At 41.0% G+C, this 22,966-nt stretch overlaps 1 protein-coding gene across 12 annotated transcripts in view; it reads left to right on the forward strand.

Annotated features, from left to right (window-relative positions):
- Positions 1-4,149: 4,149 nt before the first annotated feature.
- Positions 4,150-22,966, forward strand: part of FUT8 (fucosyltransferase 8) — a 315,633-nt gene continuing 296,816 nt past the window's right edge. For 7 of the 12 annotated variants that reach the window (XM_042252625.1, XM_042252629.1, XM_042252628.1 and 4 more), the window contains exon 1: positions 4,150-4,251. The gene's annotated coding sequence lies outside the window, so the exon portion shown is untranslated. Of the gene's footprint in view, positions 4,252-4,985; positions 5,462-22,966 lie in introns of those variants that run through there. The other 5 variants (XM_042252626.1, XM_060418174.1, XM_060418173.1 and 2 more) reach the window with 1 other exon arrangement.

Raw genomic sequence — 22,966 nt, forward strand, 5'->3', positions numbered from 1 at the left:
AGTTGGTCAGCTTCATTCGAAGTTAGTCCCTCTTACGGCTATTAGATTGCTGCCAGTGGCAATTTGGGTTATAGGCTGATTTGCCCATACCTGGTAGAAAGGAGAGAATCTTCTCTCCAAAGCATGGGCTAAAAATCCTTCTGATTGGGTCCGTTTACCCCAGGACCACTGGTGGCTCAGAGATTAAAGCATCTGCCTGCAATGCAGGAGACCCAGGTTCGATCCCTGGGTCGGGAAGTTCCCCTGGAGAAGGAAATGGCAACCCACTCCAGTATTCTTGCCTGGAGAATCCCATGGAGGAAGGAGCCTGGTGGGCTATAGCCCAGGGACACGACTGAGCGACTTCACTTTCACACAGTTTTCAGGTCTAATAATTAGAATAGTCTAGGATCTGGCATAACTTAGAGTCTAGGTCACACTGCAGTAAAAAAAAAAAAACAAAAAACAAAACCAAATCTCAGCTTAAACAAAGGTGTAGCCTTTACTCAAACTATATATCCATCCTGACTTGATGAAGGAAGGAGGTGGGCTGTTTCACATTGTCCTTTCTTAGGGAACTAAGTTAACTAAGGCTTTATCATCTTCAACAATACTGGTCTTGACACTGGGGAAGAGTTTGGACTTATACTTGCAATTAAGTGTTCTACCTGGAAGTGATACATATCACTTCTATCCACAACCCGCTATAGACTGCTGCTGCTGCTAAGTTGCTTCAGTCCTGTCCGACTCTGTGCGATCCCATAGACGGCAGCCCACCAGGCTCCTGTGTCCCTGGGATTCTCCAGGCAAGAATACTGGAGTGGGTTGCCATTTCCTTCTACATGTGCATGAAAGTGAAAAGTGAAAGTGAAGTTGCTCAGTCGTGTCCGACTCTTGGCTAGTGACTTTAATTAGTCACATGGTCCAGCCAACTACAAGAGTTGTATATGACTGGAAAGACAGATTGACTCAGACTAATTAAATTGCCCTTCTGTAGCTGGAGGTTGGATGGTTATCTAAAAAACAAACAGATAAAAACAAAAACATGGAACTCTATAATAAGGAGAGAACAAGAGTAGATGCTGAATAAGAAACCAACAGGGTGAACAACCTGACATTTTACCTTAATGGAGAAGACAGAAATTTCAGCCATGGAGGCAAGTCATAGGGAAGGATAGTTTGCTTAATTTCATTGGTCTTTAAATCAATCGCTTCATTTATTCTTTTGATTGGAAAGATTGACTTTGGCTCTTTAATGAGTGGATGTAGTTGGAATTTCTATGGCTTAAAAGTGACTTAAAATGTTATTGGATTTGAAAGTATGGACAATTTTTCCATATTTTATTGTTGTAGTTCCTGCCAATGGGGTGTCAAGCTAGCTAGATGTATTGTTTTAGAACTGACAAACAACTAAAGTTTATCTAGTCCAACTTTTTTATTTTGCAGATGAGAAAACTAAGGCCCAAACGGGTAAAATGATTATCTCAAGGTCATACCTTCTTGCATGTAGTAGTAACAGTGCTGTCTTTTGGATGATTTGCTGTAAAATGGAATCCTCTGAGTAAAATGTAGCTAGAATAACAATTAGAAAACAAGGTTAAAATTTTGTTTAAATTTTTAAAAAATTTATAAGAAAGTTTTCAGGACTGATACTCAGTTGGTCCACATTGGTAAAGATGGAAAATTTTCTAAACTGTTTGGTAAGTAGTTGCTCTGAACCTCCTGAGAGTCTCTTCAACCTTTCTCTCTGATCCCTCCCACCACTGTAATAAGGGGCCCACCTCAAAGGGATGATTTTAAAGTTAAATAATGGAGATAAACAGTTTATCATGGGACCTGGCACTCAGCAATATTATAACTTGTCTATTATTTTTATTATTGCCATTGATGAAATGGTAGTCAATTTCAAACTAGCTCCTACATGAAAGTTCAGGATTTTGGAAATGTGATGGTATTCAAGCTCATTAACTTTGATCTAGCTAATTTTGTGATACAATAGCTTCTCATGTACTCACTAACTTTCATTTTGATCTTTTCTATTGTCTAATGGTTGACTCCACTTCACCCCACCTGCAAGACCCCACAAGTTCTGGTTGATGAAAGAATTTTATCTAGGCTGTGAAAAAGAATATAAAGTATGGACAAGGTTCTATTAGTTCTTAGTAAAACATCTCATAAAGAATGTTCTGTACAGTGTTTTGTTGAGCAGAACTTGCCTGTAAGTTTTCAGATAAGCAAAGATAGGCCTAACGCCTCGCTGGTGACAGAGCCGTGGGGGTTGTGGAGCAATTCTACCTGCTCGAGCAAATATCAGACACCAGGCATGATGAGAGGCAGATGGAGTAAGAAGAGATGGAGGGTCCAGAAGCATAGAGGGAGACTGGAGCTTCTGGAGAAATCAGCCTTTGACAGAGATGTCTTTGGTAGCCAGAGATGTTTAGAATCTTTTGGGGATTTTTTTTCCTGTCAGAAATTTAACCCAGCAAGAAGGCAGAGTTTCAGTAGTAACCTCTTTTGTAACAGTAAATGAAATGTGTTTTTTAAAAGCTGCAACTGTTGGGAATTTTCTTGAAATTCATTATTGGCCCAGACCTTAATGTGTAAAGATTGGTTCTCAAAAATCAGTTGTTTAACTGATATGGTGGCCACTAAATGCTGGACATGTCCTGGAAAGGGCTGTGTTCTGTCAGTGACTGAGATGTACATTGACTCAACAGAATGTAATCCAAATTGTTAAAGGACTAGTTTCTGAGTATATTTATTTTACAGACAGCAAATTATCTGGTTTGGGCTTCCGAAGAGGTGGGTTCAGTCCCTGGGTGGGGAAGATCCCCTGGAGAAGGAAATGGCAACCCACTCCAGTATTCTTCCCTGGGAAATGCCGTGAAAAGAGGAGCCTAGTGGGCCTGGTGGGCTATAATCCATGGGGTTACAAAAGAGTTGGACATGATTTAGCCACTAAACAACAAGAAGACAAGAACCAGCCTATAAATGTGCAAGAAATTCCAGACAAACATTCTTTGGACAGATTTCTTTTCTTTTTTTTTTTTGAGCAGAAAGAGGTAGAGAATATAAATATTTCACTTCCTAGGCTTTTGGAAAGGAAAAATGAAGGCAATATTAAAAAACCCAGGAATTTTGAGGCAAATGTAAAGGAAAGCTTTGAAACTGGAGATCTTAAAGTTAAACATGCTTGCTAAAGTATTGTTAAAAAGTACTGTTTAAAGTAAGAAAGCAGATATCGACCTCGCCTCTGACTTCTAAAAAGTACCTAGAGTTTGACTGTTAAAACTTTGGCCTTTAATCTATCTTACTATGGCATAAATCTAAAATTTCTGTTCAATTCCAACTGAGGTATGTAGCCATTATAGCAGACTTTTGTTCAGTTTATTAACTTAGCGCAGAAACCTCTGCAGTGAGCGATAGCAACCACGCATAGGATAAATGATGGATGAATGATGGAATATAAACGCTAAGCTAGAATATAGTTCTGGCTCTGCCAGTATATATTTTTGTGTAACCTTAGATCAGTCACTCTACTTTTTTCTCAAATTTCTCTTCTTACAGGGAGACAATCATAAAAATGACTGGAAACTACCACTTCACTGAGAGCTTTTTCTTTAAAGGGCTGATGATAAAAACCAATCGCAAGGTCCAGCAAACCTCTTTCAGAGGAAACTCAACTTCTTGAGGGCAGGGAACTTTTTTTATTTTTGAATTAGCAGAATCTTATTTGTATTTCTGTAGTACAGTTTCTGGACTCTAAAAAGGTGTCAACAAGTATTGTAAATTTATTATTAGGCAGATTGCAGTCTTGGCAGCCTCTTAAATCTCTTTTCTGTGATCCTTTCATACTTGGCATCTAAAAGGCCGCCGATCTTCGCTCTGTGATAGGTTCCCAAGGCATGTACTTAAAAATATCCAAGTCTAGAGAAGTCATTCTTGTCTTTACTGGCACCATTTCGCTTTCTCAAGGTATTGCACCCAGGCTTGGGATCTGGGTCCGGAGGCTACAGGGAAGAGTTCGGTACGGGAAGCTCATCCTCCCGCCCTCCGATTGGCTGACCCGCACTCCACTCACGCGGTTCGTGTCTCTGATTGGCCTCCGTAGCACCCCCCCGCCCCCCCCGCCTCGGCTCGCGACTACTTTGTGTGCCTGGGCGGCGCGCTCAGCTCCTCCGGCTCAGCTCGCCGACAGGGCTGGACTGGGCTAGCTCTTCGGCCCACTGCTCTGCATCGCGGGCGCCAGGAATTTTCCCGAGTCCGAGCCGGGTAGGAAGCATCCTAGGGAAAAGCTGCCTCCTCCGCCCCATGTTCTCTTTCCCGTACTGAATAAACTTCCGCCTTGGAGGGGTTGTTGCAGCCGCGGGTCGGGGGGAGAGGCCAGGCACCGAACCCAGGCTCTCATGGGGGAGGGGTCTTTCTGTCCAGGCGAATGACCAGCTCTCAAAAGATTAAACCGGGCTTCGCTATTCGCATGGGAGTGCGATGCCATTCTATGATCGTGCTTTGCAAGCTGCAGCGGAGCGGCCAGACCTGCGCTACGGGGGCTGAGCAGCAGCGATCACTCCTAAAAAGTAGCAAGGAGCCTGCTTCATATCTCCAGTACCAGTGGTACTTAAGGGCCGCGGGCTGATCTGGCACGGGCCGATCCGTTTCCCGGCGGTTGAGAATACGGCATTCCCCGGAGGTGGCGCTCCCGGGAGTGGGGAAGCCCGGCTCCGCTCGCGCCTCCTTCAGCCTCTGGCCTTCAAGCGGTAGAGGGCGGCCTACACTCGTGTCGGAGTCGGCGCCCGTGCGCACACCCTGCTGCCCCTGCTAGAAGTCTTCCCGTCCCACTGTGGCTCAGCCCGGCAGTCGGACGCTGCGGCTACGCGGTCCACGGGCGCGGCGAGAAGGGGGCGGGGAGAAACCCTGGCACAGGCGGGGGTCGCCGTAGGAGGCAGGGGCCAGCGCATGCGCGCCTTCTCCCAGAAGCTTGGGACGCCGAGGGGGCGCGCGCTCCCATTCGCGCGGGCACGCTTGCGCTAGCTGAGGCTTCCCCGCCTGCGTTCGCGGTCAGAGCCGCTCAGGCGCGTGCGCGTGTTATCTCCGGTAGACCCGAGTAGCCCGGTTCTCCTCGCTCCAGGCCCCCGCCCCTCGCCGCCCCCCGGCCGACCCGTCCCCTTCCTCTCCTCGCGGAATGGGGCCGGCGCTGCTCGGGGTCGCGCGCCCGGGACCCGGCTCGTGCTCGGTCTCGCGCTGTCAGCGACTGCCTGGCTCGCGCCGCCTCGCGCTTTCCCTCAGTCAGTGGCGCCGAAGGCTCCGTTAAGCAGCGACGGCGGCGGTTCCTGTTTCCGTTTCTTCCTCTCCCTTCAGTAGGGAGTAGCATCCTCCACCCAGCCACCCCTCCCACTTCCCCAACGCGGGGCAGCTGCGGCTGCGGGCTGTAGCGGCGGCGGCTGCTGGGGAACGGCGGAGACCGCCTCTGCTCCCGCCTCGGGTAAGGGGGCGTTTGGGAGCCGGGCCCCGCGCGCCCCGGGGTCTGGAGGTGGGCAAGCGCGGGATCTCAGGAGGCTCCGGGGAGGTGCCTGCTGGCCGTCGCAGCTCTCTTTCCCCCGAGGAGACCCCCGGGCCTTTTGCTGCCACTGCTGCTGCTTATGCAGCGGCTCCGGGGAAAGTGGGGAGGGAGCCCCCGGGACCCTCTGATGGGTGCCTTTGCGCGGCCGCGGGGGTGCGGGGGGGTGGGGGCGGCGGGCAGGGGACTAGGGACTCCTGCCGCCTCGGCCGGGCGTGGAGCGGCTCGGCTGCTGCCCTCGGCGTCGCGCATCCTTGGTTAGGGCAGGGGCTGAAACCGAGGACAGGAGATGGGGGCAGGGGTGGGAGGTGTTCCTCGTCTCCTCTGCTCTCACCTGCCCTTTCTCCAGCAACTCGCTCTCTGGTGTCACAGACTGTGAGGAGGAGCATGCTTGTGCTTTAAGGGCTTTCCTGAGGGGTTCTCCGGCAGGAAATCGGGGAATGGACCCGTGCAAAGATCCGCTCCCGGCGAGGGGCCAGTGCCAGGGCAGTTTCACGGCTTGAGTGCCGCTGCACCCTCGTTTGACGTGGAAATGATGAGCTGGCTGCTTTAGAGCTCCAAACTTATTTGGGAAGGTTAAATGAGTTCCTAAATATTTATTTATTTAACCTCCAGTTAAAGGAGGTTTGTCCTGCAAGAGTGAGTGGGCTGCCGTGTGCAGCACCTGTTTTTTTTTTTTTTTTTTTCTCACAGTGGGGATTGCAATCTTCAGCTACACATAACGTCAGAGACGCAGTGTATTTCTTAAGTTAAATGGCAGTGTCATGGTTAGAATTTATCCCTGGTGAGCTTTAGCGTTTGAGTGAGGCCTTGGATAGAGCAGGGTGTTCTTTCTTATTCCCACATTTGAGTTAGTTTACAGTTGACTTAATCCAGCTCAAGAGTGTGGACCTAGGCAAGCCAGAATCTCCTGTAGAAAACACCCAAACCTCAAGTAACGCAGACTAAATTTCGACAGAAGTTTTCTCTCAGTTTACAGTTAAACTCATCACATGTAACTGATTGAACTTTGGCTTGGTTCTCTTTAGAAACTGCAAGCAAGGTTTAATTGCAGTTTTTTGCTCCCTTGTTATTCTTGGGGATAAGTGCATATTTATTTTCTTGATTTACTTGTTTTTATGCATATTTCTTTTAAAGAATGCATCATATAGAAAACTTTTTAGGAGAGAGATTTGCAGCACTATAGAGTTATGCTGAAGTAGTGAAGTAAGTTGTATTCTCTCTTGAAAGTAACTTAAAATTAACCTGAAATCCTATGATGTATAATAAAGCCTTGTACATTGCTAGCCTTGTGAAATATACCGTAAAATGCACGTAGTAAATCTTAGTTTGATGTATACCTATTACAATAGTAAGGATAAGGTGGGAATTTAAAGATTTGAAATTATGATTTTATAGCTTAGTATGTAAAAATGTAGGGTATTAGAAATGAATAGGATTTAAGGAACATAGAAGGGTGGGTTGGAGGCGTGAATTTTCCTTTTCCTGCTTTATAAACTGAGGATTTTACTTAAATTGCTGAACAGCTGGAATGAAAGTTGCATAGATAGCAGAAACAGATGCAAAAATGTGTCTTTGATCAAGTAGTGAGTTAACATGAAGAATATCTTGTGGTTTATTAAGACAGTGATTCAAAATAATTTCCATAAAACATAGCATTCTATAGATTGTATTTTAGGATGTTCTTAAATTGAAATAGACACTTAAAGTTGTTTTCCTTCAAGTCGGTTTTGAGAGATAGAATTGAAAAACAGTAACTTAGATTACATTCTGCAGTATTTGGTTACAAGTTTTAACTAGTTATTTTAAGGCATTGGAGTGTCTTTAAAAGTGGTGAATTTTTAAATCACTAGTGGCTTGGAAAACCTTGTGTTCCTTGTTTATTTTTTTAAGTGCCCGTTATATCAGTAGGTTGGTCTGGAGGGGGAGCTAGTGCCAAAGCAAAGCATGGCTTAATATATGTTTGAACTTTTTAAAACACCCCAAACCAGATTTTTATGACCAGAAAGAAATTTAATTTTTAGTTAAAAGAGGAAGGGAGTTGATAATGGATATATATCTTATCTGCCCATAGTTACTTGTGGAGTATATATATTGTATATTACAAATTAGTTAGAAGTTTTTTTCGTGATCTGAAAATAAATGCATAAGGTTTGTTAAATTTCTCATTTTAAACCTCTGAAAGTATGTCTCCGAACTTAGGGTATATGATGATAGTTTCTTAACCTTCTTATGCATTGCATCAGAAAGGAAGCAGTATTTGTTAACCCTTTGTGCATGTTGTATCTCCTTAAGTTTTTTCTTTATAATATCTATAGTCCTAAAATTTCAAAAGAGCTTCAAGTAGAGTCTTATAAGAGCAAAGATATCAAGTGTGTAGTATTTAGCTAGGTATTTATCAATAGCTAGGTATTTATTTATCAATAAATACTAGCTAGGTATTTATCAAAAGTAAAGGTAATTGCAATAAAAAAATGGGTCCTTTAAACATCTGGAGGGCAGGATCCCAAGGTCACTTCTTAACATCTCTCTCCTGCAATATAATGCAGTGAGTCCAGCTGATCTATGAAATTGAACTTGTGCTTTTGAATATGAAGCAGTAATTTTTTTTATCTGTGACACTTTATTTAGGTTTCTGAACTGCAGTCAGTTTTGATTTTACTTCTTACGGTTCACATATTCTTTAAATTCAAGGTTAGGATTGATTGTGTGTACATTAAAATCAGAATATTTTAGTTTTCTGAGGGTAGTAGTTGGGTTGTTCTCCGTTGCTGTTCATTGTGTAAATAGAATTTCGGTGGTGGTAAAATAAAAAAGTAGATTCTTTGAAAGGAATGAAAATATCTGTGAGATACAGAATAGTGAGGAGTTTACTGTATTTAAAAAGTTAATGCTATAAATTAATCAGTTTAATAAGATTCTAGAATATTTTCTTATTTTTTTTCATTTCTTTAATGGTTCTTTTTGATTCACTGCACAGTATGAGTAAATCTCTTGGTTTAATTAAATGGTGAACATACCCATTTCATATTATAGCACACTTATAAAAGTAAAAGCATTTTCATTTCATAGTCATAAAAGCAAATGTAAAAATAAACATGTAATTAAGTTTCTTTACTTAAAAATAAAACAAAATTCAGATTCTAAACAACTCTGAAACCAGCATAATTTTTCTACTCAGGCATCAATACTAGTCCTACTGGTACTTTTCAAATGAGATGTCAATCTCCAGTCTTCTGTAGTCAACAGTAGTATTGTAGATATAGGATTTAGAGGATCAATACCAAGTTTCCCTTGGTTCTCCTGTTGATGGTTCTCTGGCTTGTATTTCTGTACCATATAGTATATGGTTTTGCAGTTTGAATTGATACTGAATTGTACTATTGAATTGTAGCTTGTTATAATGAAAGAAACATGTCTAAAAGTAAGGAATAATTAAAACTGATTCTTTTAAAAAAGACCTTTTAAAATTCAGAGCAAAGAAGGTTATATGGGTATATATATATGTATATATATTTCTAACAGATTAATCTCAAGTCTCAACCTTCCTTTCTCTCTACATTCTAGTTTCCTGATTACATCTCCCCTTCTCCAACCATCCTCCATCATCCTGTGATTTTCTCTTTGTGATAATTAGGAATCAAACCAATAAAATGAAACATATCATTCACTTAGCATAGTTTTTTCTTCCTTGATTAAATGACTTTATATCAGTCCGTATAATATTTTAAAGATAAAGCCCATATGGACTTTATGCAATACTCTAGATTTTCCTTTTAATGGAAGAAGAACAAATAGGGCCTGTGGGATTATAGCATGTATTTCAATACCAGAGTTATTCATGCTCTTTACAGAAAGTAGAGCTATAGAGTTAATTTCATTTACATTTTTAAAGATACAGGCTTTATTTGCTAAAAACCCAATATTACACTCATTTACTACTTTTAAAAATATCTTTTTGTGATAATTTTTTGTCAGAAAAGAACATGTGAAGAGGAAATGTGTTGAATTTTAAGTTTAAAAAAATTGACAAATTGACACATAAGGCTAGAAAAGATGTAATTCAAACTTGCCTTTGCTATCATTCTCTTTTCTTTTGTGTTGGTTCTATAGTATAACTTCTTCACTTAAGCACTGGAATAAAGCTTTGAAGATCACTCCTGAAATGCTCTCCTGTATTTGTTGTATCTAAGAACTTGGGTTTTTTTTGGAAATTAAACTAATTCAGGGATAAACTGAATAAACATGATTTAACATATTTACATTAAGAAGATCAGGCTTAATGTTTCTACTTGTCACAGTCTCAGTGACTGGTAGGTGTAAATAAGGCTCATATTAGAAAATAAATAATAAACTGTTGATGCTAATCTTTGATGTAAATGGGACATTAAGCTCATGTTTATTTTAGCATCTCAGTTATGAGAAGTGTTACATCATCTGAGTTGTAAGTGCTGTAGCTTTCTGTTTGTAAATGAACAAAAGTGAAGGGAAATGGAAGATTGTTCTATTTGATTTACCCCAAATTTGTAACTAAAATGAACCTGTTTTGTGTCTGTGTAAATCTTATTTTTTTTAAGACTGTTAATGAACCATGAATGAGTTTTAAATTTTTACTAATTTATGGCTGGCTGTTTATATTCCGTAGATGAGATAAATGCCATTTAATATGACTTAACACCTAGAGCTTTAGAATAAATTTGTCTGTAGTAAAAATGGTATTTACAAACCATCAAGCTGTAAAAGCATCCCAATGTTATTAAATGAGTTAATATTCCATAAGCTAGCTTTTAAAATCACTTCTATAGTTTAAAAAATTAATTTATTGTAATATCTTGATAAATAGTAAAGGTGGAAAAATAGTTTGTAGCTTTTATATTTCATTCATTGTCTCAGCCTTAGGTAAGCTTGGAACCAGTGAAGGGTGGGAGACAGAGAGGGGATGTACTGGTTGATGAACCTGCTTTCTTTAGAGGTGAGGGAGATTTCTTTTCCAGTTTTTTCTACTCCATCCACTCCCTAGAGATGATAAATCTGTCTTCTTTTCCAACAGTGGTGACAAATCTGGGAGTTACCTTTGCAGGATTTTTTTTTTCTTCCTTAGAGTTCATAGAATATTTCCTGGTAAAACATTAGCTTTTATGTTAACAATAATTTTTATTAAAATGGCTTCATTCTCTTGCAACAGTAGGCAAGAGACTGGAAGAAATACAGATTGACGTGGGGTTTAATTATTGAAAGTCACTCAGTTGTGTCTGACTCTTTGCAACCCCATTGGCTATATATAGTCTGTGGAATTCTCCAGGCCGGAATACTGGAGTGGGTAGCTGTTCCCTTCTCTAGGGGATCTTTCCAACCCAGGGATGGAACCCAGGTCTCCCCCATTGCAGGCGGATTCTTCACCAGCTGAGCCACCAGGGAAGCCCAAGAATACTGGAGTGATACTGGAGTGGGTATTCTATCCCTTTTCCAGTGGATCGTCCTGACCCAGGAGTTGAACTGGGGTCTCCTGCATTGCAGGCGGATTCTTCACCAACTGAGCTACCAGGGAATCCCAATTCATTATTAAGCATTTATTAATGATTTTGTATAAAAAGGGATATGGGAGGTGTTGGTTCATTGTTAGGAGTCCTGTGTCAGTCATATTATTGTTCTGCTTACTATTAAATACATGGCAGTCCCTTCTTCCATTTCTTGAAATGCAGTCTTATGCCTTCTCTGTTATTTTTGTCTTCATCTGTGGAGTTTCTGACTACACGGAATTGCTTTTTAGAATGTCTCTTTACCTCCTTCATCTGCCTCATTGGAATAATTTAATGTTTAAAAAAAAACAAACAACAAACCCAAACAGTAGGAACCTATGTCCATTGAAGAGAACAGCTTTGAAACAAAAATGGACAGTAATGTTCTTTCATGGGAGTAGTTTTAGCAGACTTAAGCCAGTTATTGTGGAATATTCACAAGGAGAAAGTATATATTTGATGATTAGGGCCCTAGTCATTAGAGATCTGACTGATTTAATTTCTCTAGCATATGGAGTTGTACCTGAAAGAGATATATTCAGTAGAGATTGTAATTTTTTTTGTATGTGTTGAGTTTTGTGAGTAACTACTTAATTCAGTCAGTTACCAAATGGCAAAAGGTTGTAATTTTGAGAAAAATCTATTCTTTAAAATTAGAACTTAAGCCAGGGTAAATATTTTGTTTTCTTTTTGCAAGTTTCAAATTTTTATTTATCTTTTAGAAAGTTATTGAAATTCTAGGGTTTAGGAGGTGGTAATTGAAGCTCTTGAGTCAAAAAGTCTTTCTTCAGCATTGGTTAAATAAGCCTCAGTGGCATGAGAAAGGTAGATGTACTGAGTAATTCTGACTGCTTCCTCTGACATGATTACGGACATCTGGGCCTTCACCAGTTAGAACTGTTTGTTTTTAAGAACCAAGCAGTAGATTACCAGCTTGATACTTACGGTGTAACGCATTCATAGAATGAATGATATAATGTTATTTTTAATTTGTAAGTAAATGAGGACTATGCTTCTTGTGCTGAGTAGGCTAAAGAGTTGTATACCTAATAAGGATGTACAAATAATAAACTAAAGAAACTTGCTAATATGCAGTTAGGAATGGTTCCTCTTATTAGTGTTTATAATGGCACAAATTATAATGGTGAAAATGAAATCAGCGAAGAACTCTGTTTTGGAGCAGTTTGTTAGATAACAGATATCTGGTCTATAACTGTCTGCAGAAGTTCACTTAGAGCCATGCAGAATCCTACCTAAAAGGAAATAATGATCAACAAATAAAGTATTTTGGAAGGAAATGTGCATGTTTTTTTCTGTGTATATTTGCACAGTGCCTGTCACCTTCTCTTTCCATGTCAAATATAAGGTTAGAAAGTCAGGTATTTAACTTTTGAAAATTCTGAAGGGAAAAGGATCTGAAGTTTGGAAAAAGGCTGGTTTCTTCATGTTTTAGTACTCCTTTTTGACATAAAATTTTCTGAGAGCTCCACAGTTGTAGGGTTAAAATCTGAGTTCTTTCTTAGCAATTTTTTTGGATTGCTTTATTGAAGTTTATTGGACGGGGAGGCCTGGCGTGCTGTGGTTCGTGGGGTTGTAAAGAGTTGGACATGACAGAGACTGAACTAAACTGATTGAAGTTTGATTTATATGTCATAAAATTCACCATTCAAATTTTAGTAACTTTATATAGTTGGTGTCTCAGTGGTATAGAATCTGCCTGCCCATGCAGGAGATGTGGTTCAGTCCCTGGGTCGGGAAGACCCCCTGGAGAAGGAAATGGCAACCCACTCTAGTATTCTTGCCCAGAGAATCCCATGGACAGAAGAGCCTGGTGGTACAGTCCATGGGGTTGCAACTTCGTGACTAAACAACAATAATATAGTCATACAACAGCTATCACAATCCAATTTTAGAACATTTTTGCCTTCCAGAAAGTGTCCTCTTGCCCATTTGCCCAACCCCTATTCCTCCCCTCAGCTCCAGGCAACCACTTGTCTGTATTTTGTCTCTGTAGTTTTGTGATTTATAGAAATTAGACATTAATGGAGTCATACAGTAAATGATCTTTTGTTTCCTGGCTCTTTTCATTTAGTATGGATTAAGAAGGGATAAAGTAGAAAAGCTTTGAGCTTGGAATCTGGAGACCTGGATAGGAGTATTATCTCTGCCACCCAGATGTATAAACTCGGGTAAGCCATTTGCCCTCTCTGGGCCTCTGCTTCTTTCTCCATCAAGTGAACTATTTTAATTTTCTTCTATTTTGGTTTTCACACCTTGGTAGACATTCACTGACCTTTCCCTGGAACGTACCTTAACTCTTTCCTTTAACACTTTATGTCTACATACGTTTTTTCTGAATCAAAAACAAGGCTTATGGTCTTAAGAGGTGACTCAGCAATGGACAAATCTGAGACTGCCTTAAAGCATCAGGATGACTGATTAAACCTTTTCTTGGGCATTTTTTAGTTCATGTGTACAACTTTGAGAATAGGGATAGTCTTAATTGCTGACTTAATAATTAAGACTTTTGAAGAGAATAAAAGCAAAGTTGAATAATTGTCGGAGGTAGGGCTTTAAAAGTGATGGAAGCTTCTTAGGAACATACGAAAAAATTATGCTTTTTAGTTGTTTTTTGTTCTGGAAGTAGAAAGTGGAGTAGAGCTTTTTAAATTAAGTTTGAGCCAAGTTGGGCTCCAGGAAGAAAGGCCAAAGGAGATATATGGCTACTGTCCTAGGGCTCATCTGGAGGCAAAGCTGACAGATAACATTCAGGTGACAAATTAGGGAAAAAATATGTATATAGGGAATTAAAAATGAGGGGTGTGCATGTGTATACGTATGTGTAGCAGGTATAGACCACAGACTGAGTAGGCTGGTATCAGGTATATGCCAAGGGTGTAATTTTCAGTATAGTATAGTAAAGAATTGATGCTTTTGAACTGTGGTGTTGGAGAAGACTCTTGAGAGTCCCTTGGACTGCACAGAGATCCAACCAGTCCATTCTAAAGGAGATCAGCCCTGGGTGTTCTTTGGAAGGAATGATGGCTAAAGCTGAAACTCCAGTACTTTGGCCACCTCATGGGAAGAGTTGACTCATTGGAAAAGGCTGATGCTGGGAGGGATTGGGGGCAGGAGGAGAAGGGGATGACAGAGGATGAGATGGCTGGATGGCATCACTGACTTGATGGACGTGAGTCTGAGTGAACTCCGGGAGTTGGTGATGGACAGGGAGGCCTGGCGTGCTGCAGTTCATGGGGTCGCAAAGAGTCAGACACGACTGAGCAACTGAACTGATAGTAAAAGACAGGGTATTGAAAAACAACTAAATTAAAAAATGAGAGTGCTGTGACTACTTTTAAATATTCAATAATTTTGACTCTTAGAAACTATCAGAGGTTCTTATATCATTTGCAGTGATAGGAAGTATGGCTATAAAATGATTGAACCTTTATTTTTATCCAACATAGTAGAATATATGAGTGGTGACCTGCAAATCAGGCCTTGTAGAGGAGGGGAATGTAGCTGTAAATGTATTTTACTGATGGTGTCATTAGAGCAGCATAAAAAAATTTGTTCATGCTTTATAGTCACACTTTTTTTGCTTGAAATGGTATTTTTATTTTAAATAAATCATCCTATGATAACCAAAAATAGCCCCAAATCAAACCTGTATTAAATGAAGATTTTTCACTTTTGATAGTATTATAAAGATTGTGTTAAGACTTTAAAGGAGTTCCAAAAGTAGAATCCCAAAGCTTATTGTGCAATGGCAGCATTCTAGGAATAAATTTAAAGCTTTCTAAGGTGACCATTTTTATGACAATAATATTCTTTTGAATATATGCTATACCATGTATTTTTAAATGTCCCACTGAAATTGTGACCTCATGGATGGTAGCCTGCCAGGCTCCTCTGTCCATGTGATTCTCCAGGCAAGAATACTGGAGTGGGTTGCCATTTCCTTCTCCAGGGGATCTTTCCCATCCAGGGATCAAACCCAGGTCTCCTGCATTGTAGGCAGATTGTTTATTATCTAAGCTACCAGAAAAGCCCACATATAAAATACCTAAATATAAATTATGTAATTGAAAAAATTTCAGTGTAAAGGAAGGGGAAACTTCTTCCTATAACTTATGAAGCTTCAAAATGTTAAAGATAATCATCATTCATATTTTCCCAGGGAATTTTAATTTTCAATCATAATAATAAGTGACAGCTGTCAGAAAGTATAGCCATTTCTACATTTAGAATTCTTTTTCTTTATATGAAGAAAGTGAAAGTGTTAGTTGCTCAGTCATGTCTGACTTTTTGCGACGCCGTGGACTGTAGTTCTACAGGCTCCTCTGTCCATGGGATTCTCCAGGCAAGAAAACTGGAGTGGGTTGCCATTCCCTTCTCCAGGGGATCTTCCTGACCGAGGGATCAAACTGGGGTCTCCCACATTGCAGGTAGATTCTTTACCATCTGAGCCACCAGGGAAGCATAGTTCTCTCAAATACTTGTCCTTAAGAAAATAGCTATTAGGGATTTGTTGAATAATCAGATACTACTTTCATATTTAAGCAAAACACCAAGCTAGACTAGGAACTACATTAAAGCAATAAAAATGATTAATTTCTAAGTTTTAATAAATTCTTAATGGGTGCTGCAAAATACTTAACATTTGTTTAACAATTCTTTTCTGACTGACTTCCTACAGGGGCTATTTCAGACTTTTCCTACCTCTTTCCTAGCCTGTAATGGTATACTGCTCTCAGACTTTGCAGGTTATTTCACTTGCTTTTTTTTTTTGAAAAGTGTAAGACAGTTAAGACCATCAAACTGAGGCTTCCTCAGCTTTGGTTTCTTTATCAGTAAATTGTGTAATTTCCCCTCCTCTGTACCATTTGGTGTCAGTGACGTGTCTGTTAGGCTTTCACGACTACTTCATGACCATTTGTATCCCAGCTACTCTTTAGAATGGGTTTTCCCTGGTGGCTCAGTGGTGAAGAATCTGTCTGCAATGCAGGAGATGCAGGTTTGATCCCTGGATTGGAAAGAGAAGATCCCTTCTCTTCCCCAGGAGAAGGAAATGGCAACCCACAGCAGTATTCTTGCCTGGAGAATTCCATGGACAGAGGAGCCTTGTGGGCTACTGTCCATGGGGTCACAAAGAATTGAGCATGACTGAGCTACTGAGCACACAAGAGATTAAAAACAAAATTCAGTGTCGAACATTCTGTAACAAGATGAAGCTGTGCTTGTTCAAGTACCTTTAGAATATATAGGTTCATTAAGTTCACTCCTTTATCATTTTAATTTCAGTTTCTCCTAACAGCATCTTTACTGGCCTAAAAAAAGCAACAACAAAACCCCAAACCACTTTTCCTTATTCTTTCTGCCACTTCCTCCATCCTCTGCTCTTGCCCCCACCCCCACTTCTTTTGGTGTTACCCACAACCCAAAGTAAAAGCAGTATGTCTCTTGTTTTAATTTTTCTACCTTCTTTTTCTGTAAAACTATTCTTCTTATCTTTGTTAATGACCTTATGAACTGCCACACAGAGGCATTTCTAGTATTAGTTTTAACTTTTTAATTTTTCAAATCAGACAGTGTGAATCCCTTCTCCTGATTTTCCTTGTAACTCAGTAGTCCTGGTTCTCCTATGTATTCTAGAAACTCTTCTTTTCTTTCACAAGGTCAACTTCTTCATTAAGTATTAGCCTTATACATTTTTCTTAATCTAGACTTTTTTCCTTGTAATGTTACAGTGTGTTTTAGCTTCAGTGAATACCTCTTTCCGACAACTCCTACCCATATGGAAGCTGCTTGACTTTCAGTTTTCAGCTTGAGAGCGCCACCTGTTTGTTATTCCATCAAGCTCAACGTACTCAGTACTGAATCTTCTCTCATCCAAACTGTATTATTCTTTCTAACTTCCCTTTCTCTATTATTGGCTCATCTCTCTCATCCAAACTTGACCTCTGAGTTATCTTTGAATTCCCTCCCCATCAGATCCTTTCCACTGTCAAGCTGTAAATTGTGTTACTACAGTGTTTCTGTACTTCATCTGCTCTATTTCCTGTTTTTTAACTACAGAAATTTAAGTTCTCATTACTACTAACATAAATAATTATAATTTTGTAATTGCTGCAATAGAGGGAGAGGGGGAAGAGGCGGTTCTCCTAGGATGTGATCGGTAGGGAAAGAAAGTGACATTTAAGCTTGGCACTAAAGAATAAGTAGGGAAATTCTAGGCAGGCAAACTGAATAAAGACTTATTCAAAGTTTATTGTATGTTGTGAGCTCATAAGACTTTTGCTTCAATCCTTACTGCATGTGGGTGTTTTTCCTATTGGCATGTGCTGTTGCCTTTCTTCAGATATTGAAGATCCAGAGAATGAATAATGTAAAGCCAGAGTGACACAAAATAGTGTATATGTTATATTACCTAGCTTTGAGTGAGCAGAGTGGTGAAAATATGAAGGGCTAAAAAGTGAGTACTGTTGGCACTGATGACTAGAAGCTGTCTTGAAGGTCCCTGACACTTGGAATGTAAATCTTCAATGGGCAGCTGTTTTCAGTCTACCGTTGATCTTAAACAACTCAGGTTGGACCTGTCCAGGTCCACGTATACTTTATATTTTCAGCAGTAAATGCTACAGTACTATAAGGTCTCTGGTTGATGGAATTTGTGAATGTGGAGGAACTGCAGTTACTGAGGGCTGACTGTAAATTACACTTGGATTAACCCCCACACATTTTCAAGGGTCACATATAACTCCATATGGCTTTATCTTTTATTTTTGCCTCTTTCCACACTTGTTTGATTGCCCTATAGTAGGACTTGGTAATATCTTTATATTAATAGTCACTAATAACAAAAGTAAATTAACTGAGGATCACAGCAAGTAAAGAAATGATTTACTATTTCTGTTCCCTTTGAGAAGCAAGATGTTTTGTGCTTTTCAAATGGGAAACACTGAAAATAACAACAGTTCTACAATGGTTACACCAAAATGTGACTTCCTGACTTTGCAAGTAGAACAACCTAGGCAGCATATTAAAAAAACAGAGACATTACTTTGCCAACAAAGGTCCATGTCATCAAAGCTATGGTTTTTCCAGTAGTCATGTATGGATGTGAGAGTTGAACAATAAACAAAGCTGAGTGCTAAAGAACTGATACTTTGGAATTGTGGTGTTGGAGAAGACTCTCGAGAGTCCCATGGAATGCAAGGAGATCCAACCAGACTATCCTAAAAGAAATCAGTTCTGAATATTTATGGGAAGGACTGAGGCTGAAGCTGAAACTCCAATACTTTGGCCACCTGATGCAAATAACTGACTCATTGGAAAAGACCCTGATGCTGGGAAAGATTGAAGGCAGGAGGAGAAGGGGATGACAGAGGATGAGATGGTTGGATGGCATCACCGACTCAATGGACATGAGTTTGAGTAAACTCTGGGAGTTGGTGATGGACAGGGAGGCCTGGTGTGCTGCGGTTCATGGGGTCGCAAAGAGTCAGACATGACTGAGTGACTGGACTGAACTGAGAATGGAGATAGAGCACTCCAGGAACAGCCAGATCCAAAAATTTAAATGTCTTACGGATCTTCTCCATTTCTTGACTTCTCTCTTTGTGTTGGTCTTATTATCTGCTTATGTTAGAAGGCTTTTTTCGACAGGAATGTATGGACTCTGACTACTGAGAACTTAAATTTCTGAAGGAAGACCTATAATTGGACCCATCCTTGGAGAATTGTCATTGTCACCAGAACCACGTAAAATGACAGAGGGTCAGTTTCCCAAAGCATGGGAATACTATAAACCAGAGAAATGAGAGAAGGAATGAGAAGTAGGCAAAAACCATCTATAATCATTAGACAGGAGGAGGAAAGGAAGGGAGTAGGAGATACAGGGAAAGGAGAATGCATATACAGGAGAGAGAAGCAGGTAAAGGGAAAGGAACTGTTATTAGCTGAGAGTTTACTGTGTGCTAAGCCTTGGGTTCCCCTTCATGGATCACAATCTTGTCATGACTAAGGGGATTGCATACCTCAGTGATGCTATGGGCCATGCCATGCAGGGCCACCCAAGATGGACTGGTCATAGTGAAGAGTTCTGACACAGTGGGGTCCACTGGAGGAGGAAATGGCAACTTGTTCCAGGATTCTTGCCTAGAGAACCCCATGAACAGGATGAAAAAGCAGAATGATATGATACCTGAAGATGAGACCCTTGCTGAAGATGAGGAAGCATGGTGTCCAGTATGCTGAGGAAGAGCAGAGGGCAGTTGCTAATAACTTCAGAAAGAATGAAGTGGCTGTGCCAAAGTGGAAATGACACTCAGTGGTGGTTGTATCTGTTGGTGAGAGAAAAGGCCGATGTTGTAAAGAACAATATTCATAGGAACATGGAAGGTTAGGTCCATGAATAAAGGTAAACCAGATGTGGTCAAGCAGGAGATTGCAAGGTTGAACACTGACATCTTAGAAATCAGTGAACTAAAATGGACGAGAATGGGCAAATTTAATTCAGATGACCATTATACCTACTATTGTGGGCAAAATCCTTTAGAAGAAATGGAGTAGTCCTCACAACTCCAACACAAGAGTAGTCAACACAAGAGTAGTCAACACAAGAGTCTAAAATGCCGTACTTGAGTGAAACCTCAAAAACAACACAGTGATCTTGGTTCATTTCCAAGGCAGCATCACAGTAATCCAAGTCTATGCCCTAACCCCTGATGCTGAAGTTGATGAGTTCTGTGAAGACCTACATACAACACCTTCTAAAACTAATACCAAAAGAAAAGATTCCCTTTCCATCATAGGGGATTGGAATGCAAAAGTAGGAAGTCAAGAGATACCTGGAATAACAGGCAAGTTTGGCAAATGAAGCAGGGCAAAGGCCAACAGAGTTTTGTTAAAAGAACATGCTGGTCATAGAAAACACCCTTTTCCAACAGTACAAGAGACAGCTCTACACATGGACATCACCAGATGTCAATACTGAAATCAGATTACTTCCCTCGTGGCTCAGTGGTACAGAACCCACCTGCCAGTGCAGGAGGCTTGGGTTCAGTCCCTGGGTTGGGAAGATACCTTGGAGAAGGAAATGGCAACCCACTCCAGTATTCTTGCCTGGGGAATTCCACGGACAGAGGAACCTAGAGGGCTCCCATCCATGGGGTTGCAAAAGAGTTGGACACAGGCTTCCCTGCTGGCTCAGACGGTAAAGCGTCTGCCTGCAATATGGGAGACCCGGGTTCGATCCCTGGGTCAGGAAGATCCTCTGGAGAAGGAAATGGCAACCCACTCCAGTACCCTTGCCTGGAAAATCCCATGGACAGAGAGACTGGTATGCTACAGTCCATGGGGTCACAAAGAGTCAGACATGACTGAGTGACTTCACTAGTGACTAAACAGCAGCAATGATGTTCTTCGCAGCTGAAGATGGAGAAGCTCTATACAGTTAACAAAACAAGACCTGAAGCTGACTGTGGCTCAGATCATGAGCTCCATATTGCAAAATTCAGGCTTAAATTGGAGAAATCAGGGAAAACCACCAGGCCATTTGGGTAAGACCTAAATCAAATCCCTTATGATTATACAGTGGAGTTGATGAATGGATTCAAAGGATTAGATCTTGTAGACAGATCAGGTGGTGTGCCTGAAGAACTATGGATAGAGATTTGTAACACTGTACCGGAGGCAGTGGCCAAAACCATCCCAAAGAAAAAGAAATGCAAGAAGACAAAGTGGTTATCTGAGGAGGCTTTACAAATAACTGAGGAGAGAAGAGACATGAAAGGCAAGGGGCAAAGGGAAAGATACACAGGACTGAATGGAGAGTTCTAGAGAATAACCGGAAGAGATAAGAAGCCCTTCTTAAATGAACAATGCAAAGGGACAGAGGAAAACAATAGAATGGGAAAGGCTAGAGATTTCTTAAAAAAAAAAATTGGAGATATCAAGGGAACATTTCATGCAAGGATGAGCATGATAAAGGACAGAAATTTTAAGGACCTAACTGAAGTAGAAGAGATTAAGAAGAGGTAGCAAGAATACACAGAAGAACTGTACAAAAGAGGTCTTAATGACTTGGATAACCATGATGGTGTGGTCATTCACCTAGAGCTAGACATCCTGGATTGTGAGGTCAAATGACTTAGGAAGTATTACTACCCACAAAGCTAGTGGAGATGACAGAAATCCAGCTGAGCTATTTCAGTTCAGTTCAGTTCAGTCATTCAGTCGTGTCCGACTCTTTGCGACCCCATGAATCGCAGCACACCAGGCCTCCCTGTCCATTACCAACTCCCCGAGTTCACCCAGACTCACGTCCATCGAGTCAGTGATGCCATCCAGCCATCTCATCCTCGGTCGTCCCCTTCTCCTCCTGCCCCCAATCCCTCCCAGCATCAGAGTCTTTTCCAATGAGTCAAATCTTCTCATGAGGTGGCCAAAGTACTGGAGTTTCAGCTTAGCATCATTCCTTCCAAAGAAATCCCAGGGCTGATCTCCTTCAGAATGGACTGGTTGGATCTCCTTGCAGTCCAAGGGACTCTTAAGAGTCTTCTCCAACACCACAGTTCAAACGCATCAATTCTTCAGTGCTCAGCCATCTTCACAGTCCAACTCTCACATCCATACATGACTACAGGAAAAACCATAGCCTTGACTAGATGGACCTTAGTCAGCACAGTAATATCTGTGCTTTTGAATATGCTATCTAGGTTGGTCATAACTTTTCTTCCAAGGAGTAAGCGTCTTTTAATTTCATGGCTGCAGTCACCATCTGCAGTGATTTTGGAACCCCCCCCCCCCTCCGCCAAATAAAGTCTGACACTGTTTCCACTGTTTCCCCATCTATTTCCCATGAGGTGATGGGACCAGATGCCATGATCTTCGTTTTCTGAATGTTGAGCTTTAAGCCAACTTTTTCACTCTTCTCTTTCACTTTCATCAAGAGGTTTTTAGGTCCTCTTCACTTTCTGCCATAAGGGTGGTGTCATCTGCGTATCTGAGGTTATTGGTATTTCTCCCAGCAATCTTGATTCCAGCTTGTGTTTCTTCCAGTCCAGCGTTTCTCATGATGTACTCTGCATAGGAGTTAAATAAGCAAGGTGACAATATACATCCTTGATGTCCTTCTTTTCCTATTTGGAACCAGTCTGTTGTTCCATGTCCAGTTCTAACTGTTGCTTCCTGACCTGCATACAGATTTCTCAAGAGGCAGGTCAGGTTTAAAACCCCCCAATGATACTGTTAAAGTGCTGCCGTCAATATGTCAGCAAATTTGGAAAACTCAGCAATGGCCAGTTCAGTTCAGTTCAGTCGCTCAGTCGTGTCTGACTCTTCACGACCCCATCGACCACAGCATGCCAGACCTCTCTGTCCATCACCAACACTTGGAGTTTACTCAAGCTCATCTCCATTGAGTCGGTGATGCCATCCAACCATCTCATCCTCTGTCGTCCCCTTCTCCTGCTTTCCTTAATCTTTCCCAGCATCAGGGTCTTTCCCAGTGAGTCAGTTCTTCATATCAGGTGGCCAAAGTGTTGGAGTTTCAGCTTCAACATCAGTCCTTCCAAAGAACACCCAGGACTGATCTCCTTTAGGATGGACTGGTTGGATCTCCTTTCAGTCCAAGGGACTCTCAAGAGTCTTCTCCTATACCACAGTTCAAAAACATCAGTTCTTCGGCACTCAGCTTTCTTTATAGTCCAACTCTCACATCCACACATGACTACAGGAAAAACCATATCCTTGATAAGATGGGCCTTTGTTGGCAAAGTAATGTCTCTGCTTTCGAATATGCTATCTAGATTGGTCTTAACTTTCCTTTCAAGGAGTAAGCATCTTAATTTCATGGTTGCAGTCACCATCTACAGTGATTTGGGAGCCCAGAAAAATAAAGACAGCC

Source organism: Ovis aries, chromosome 7 (genome assembly GCF_016772045.2).
Source record: "Ovis aries strain OAR_USU_Benz2616 breed Rambouillet chromosome 7, ARS-UI_Ramb_v3.0, whole genome shotgun sequence".
In the NCBI taxonomy this organism is placed as follows: Eukaryota; Metazoa; Chordata; class Mammalia; order Artiodactyla; family Bovidae; genus Ovis; species Ovis aries.